The sequence below is a fragment of the Amblyomma maculatum genome, chromosome 4 (genome assembly GCF_055883805.1).
Source record: "Amblyomma maculatum isolate TAMU_Amacu chromosome 4, ASM5588380v1, whole genome shotgun sequence".
In the NCBI taxonomy this organism is placed as follows: Eukaryota; Metazoa; Arthropoda; class Arachnida; order Ixodida; family Ixodidae; genus Amblyomma; species Amblyomma maculatum.
This window is the reverse complement of record NC_139347.1, coordinates 183513627-183518225: the sequence shown is the minus strand read 5'-3', so window position 1 is coordinate 183518225 and position 4599 is coordinate 183513627. Positions and strand designations below refer to the sequence as shown.

Below are 4599 nucleotides of genomic sequence, written 5' to 3'. Positions count from 1 at the left end.
GTGTGGTATTATAAACATTATTTAAATTTTGCAAATAAACATTGTTTTAATGAAATTTTTACATGATATTATGCTTATTACGAAAACAAAAAATGGTTTGATATGCATGACACCACTTGTGCTCGAAGTGGTAAAAAAGGCCAATAAATGATGAAGGTGATACTTGATGCAGGGACTTACAAATGAGCTCACCTGCTATATCGAAAGTATGCAAGAAACTTCTAAAGCGTTAAAGAAGGACACTCTCACTGAAGACTCATTTCAAGCCTTATATAGCGACCCATTGAAGCTCTCTTCGGGAAAGTAAGGTTAATGTGTGGAAGGGAATGACATATATGCTAGATTCGAGGGCCGTAACAGCTACCGGCACATGACTACATTGTCAAGACGGACGTTTCATCTGAGAGCAAAATCAAGGCACTGAAGGACGTGATGGCATCTCCTACCATCCCATTTTCCACTGTCACATATTCCGGTTTACCTTACGCCGCTGGATATATCGTTTAGTTAATCAACTTCGGATGTGACGCTTACGCTATTCTTCTTGAAACTAGCGAAAGAAGCAGCAACATGTAGTACGCTCTTCTACGAGGACAATATTCTAGTGGACTGCATTATCCGAAACCAGAGCTTGTTGCCCTATTGGACAAGCTTCTTTTCTTTTTTCGAAAAAGCTATGTTCTAGAAGTACTTAAGATCCGGATTCAGTCAGCATTTCAGAACTCAACACTGAGTTGCCCGAAAGGAACCGACAACAGCTATGTTATTAGGTCCGCTTTTTTGATATTTGAAAAACTTCTCAGAATTCTTCTTCTCAATTAATTATACCAGGAAAGTGACAGAGAAGATCGAGAGGCCAACTCCTTATGTGCACAAGCCGTGCAGGAAGATTTCGAGCCTGAATTTTCTAGATGCAGGTCGCATTTTGATGAATTGAGGAATATATAGCGCAATGTGTTACTTTGAAGGACAATATTTTTATTGTTTGCCGCTCTTTTCGATTCTGCCTAACTGTTCATGCCCATTTCCTTGATTAAAAGTAGTCGCGAGACTACATATACATCTTCGGTCTTTCAACCGACTAATATGTTTTGAACGAAGCTAGAACAGCCCACTAGACAAGTGAAATTTTTACTTTATAAGTAATTTTTATTTACTCTGAATCTGAGACGCGCCATGAATTTTTGCCGGTGCCTCTGCTGATCTAAACGAAAACGGTAGCGGTTGACAGAATCTCCACCCAACAGTTCACCATGCACCGACGTCAGGTCGCGCTACACCTGCTTAAAGCATTCAAAGGCAGATTGTATAGCCTGGTAAATTTATTGTACAAAACTTAGGGGTAAAAAATGTTGAAGTGTACCCGAAGCTTCATTCGACCGTGCACGGCCACACTGAAGAAGGAGCGCGCGCGTGAGCGGATTATTGACTGTATTTTATTCCTCGCACACGATAAATGTTCCATGTTGATGACGGATTTTGTATAAACCATAAGGGGCGAAATGTCAGGGCCTGCCGGTTGCAACTGACGCGCGCGAAGCTAAAAGCGAGCGCGCGCTTCCCTTGCGCGTGAACGGCTGTAGCGGAGGAGCAGGAGTGGGGCGGTGGCGACCCCACCGAAGCGCGGCGGGCGGTGGAAACAGACCCCATTGGAGAGGCCGTAAGAGAAGAGAAACGTTTTCTTCCTCGAGACCGGCCGTGACTCCGGCGGCACCTGACCGCCAGCGTGTTCGACGGCTTCCGACGCGGTCCGACGGCACCCGCGCCGAATGCAGCCGCCTCCATTTCGCGCCGGCCGCGCGGAGTTCGTCCGCATCGCACGCCCTCTCTCGTTGCCGCTTCTGACTACCAAAACAAAATGGCTGCCTCCAGTGACAGCATGGTGGACGTCGCCAGCTCTGTCATCGAGCGCTTCCTGGACTTTATCCAACAACATCCTTGTGCGTATAACACGAAGCGCATGGATTACCGGGACCAGGAGCGCAAAAACGATGCCTGGGAACTAATCCGCATTCAATGCGGCCTCGCAACAGGTGCGTACTGCTTGATGCGCTTTGAGTAGCGAGCACTTGTGTGATTAAGTACGTCATCGCCGTTTCTCATTTTTTCTTGCCTCTCCGATTTCAGTTGAAGAGTGCCATAAGTTATGGAAAATATTGAGAGACAGATACACCCCCGAGCTAAAAGCTATTGAACAAAGCAAAAGGAGCGGCAGCGGCTACATTTCGCGGCGAACGTGGGAGTTCGCGGAGTCTATGGCATTTACAGAGACTGCGGCCATCCGAGGAAGTGAGTTTTTATGCATTTTCAGTGTTGTGCGACACCATTTATTGCTGTTTAGTCTTACGTCACCTCGAATGATCCGTTTCTGAATTGTATTTTCGCAGTTTTTCTTGAAAGAGCTATATTTTATTCCCTGCATTCGGAGCGGTCCTGACACCACGCAGCTGTCATGCAGGTAAGCTAACCTAGCTTGCGAGAGTGAATTTTTGTCCTTGCCCATCCCGTTTGCATTTTTTAGGTATGCGTTACTACCGCTTTTGTTGTACTAATAAAAAATACTTCGTGTGCGGAAATTGGCAACAAGTGCTGATTTCCTTTTGCACGGATTATGCAAGATATGAAGATGGTTAGTCGCTTTTCTACACATTTTCTCTCATCCATTTAGTCTTCTTTATAGAAAACTATAAATGGATAAAGGAGCGAATATAAATACTAATCAGTGCTAAAAATCCGGAAGAGGCCTTTCCCCATGTTCCGTACATTATTCCTCTCAGGAAGTTTTCAGCGCGAGCAGCAAGCGCCATTGACGCAGCCGAATAAGATTGCTACACAAACGGAGTTTTTGAGCCTCGCTAACGCTAGTGTGTGTTTTTCCTCAGTTTATGTAAACATTTCCTCTGCGGAACTGTATGCAGCCTGGACGCCTCATCCTGTTTTGTCGGTGATGGGGAGACTGCGGAGGACATTCTTATGGGAACACAATACAGCACACCACCATCGCCTACAACTTTGGAAAGCTCTGTCGAAGCCACACCAATGCCAGGTACATCGATGTCAACACCACCAGCACCAAGGTCATCACCTCCAACATCACTCGTCACAGCACCACCAACACAAGGTCATGCACATCAAACTGAAAAACCGAAAAAAGCAAAAAAAAAACAGACGCCCTTGAAGAGCAGCTTTTGGGACAACTTGAAAAAAAAAATGAATGAAAATGAGGCTTTTGCAATATCTATAGGCCTCAGCTTAGATAGGATGCCAAGGAAAATCGCATCCAGGCTGAAAGTGCAAATTATGACACTAATATCGCAGGCTGAAGAAGAACTGGAATGAAATCTGTAATTTAAACTAAATGCACTTTTTTATTATTGTTATCTTTTCATTTTCAAGTCACATTCTGTAATGCCCAGCATATTGCCTGTGATACAGAGTGTAAAAAAATGGATACTTTTTATTTCTGTTCGCTGAAGTATTAAATTGCTAAAATAATGCAGAAAGATTTTTTTTCAATATTTTTCACAGGAAAGCAAAGTGTGAGATTTAATATTCTGCATATTTACGCACAGTTTTTATTGCCTTATGGTTTTTTTAAATCCTCATAATCACCTTAAATTAATTATGCTGTAACATTCTGCTTAAAAAGACGGACATTTTTGCAATAATGGGACAACTTGGAATAGAATCCTAGAAGTTCATAATTTTTGACTGGCGTTTTTAATTCCTGGGCATTATTTTCATCTGTGATCCATTTTTCATGCTTAGCCTTGTGATAAGAGAGTACAAACAAATTACGTGTGCTGTGATATTGGATATTGTTCCTGTAAAGTACTAAATGCTGCATGCAAGTTTTCGATCTGCAATCCATTTTTCATGCTTAGCCTTCTGATAAGAGAGTACAAACAAATAAGTGTGCTGTGATATTGGTTCTTGTTCCTGTAAAGTACTAAATGCTGCATGGAAACTTCACACAGATGCTCAAGAACATGGCCTGAGCTAACATCAGTACTGGGAAGTATTGGCCGCTAGGTCTGAGACTATGCCAGAGCAACTGCAAAACACCTGCTGCAGTCATCCGCCAGAAACATACCTTGCAGTTAATCTCATACCCAGTGACCAATGCTACTCGGCGAAAATATCAGTACAAGCCGTGCTGTCAAGCATTCGTGTTAAGCTTGCAGGCCGTGATATATTATATTACTGTTGTAGAAGATATTTTTTTACTGTCTGCGAGTGGTGTTGCCATGTTAGTGTTCTCAGGAGCACAAGAAGCGCATTCTGTAAACTTACGTAAAGTGCCTCCAGCAAATCAGCTTTATTTTGTTCCAGTTCTAGGTAATCCATGGGAACACATGGTTGCGAGCAACACATAATGTGAACTTATTTCTTGTTTTTCATGTGATATGTATTCCATTTCTCAGTGTTGTGCAGTAAATATAGAGTTCTGTGTGTGATATTTGTTTTATACACCTGTTCTGCATTAGTTTTTTCTGTTGTGTTATTTTTTTGGCTTTTGCCTGACATTTTTAATGTACTAGATATACAGGTTTTCATGTTTGGTCCCTATTTCATACTGAAGCTTGTGATAAGACAATA

At 42.6% G+C, this 4599-nt stretch overlaps 1 pseudogene; it reads left to right on the top strand.

The window, feature by feature from the left end:
• The first annotated feature begins 1858 nt into the window (after nt 1–1858).
• Nucleotides 1859–4003, top strand: LOC146193800 (uncharacterized; annotated as a pseudogene).
• The last annotated feature ends 596 nt before the right edge of the window (nt 4004–4599 follow it).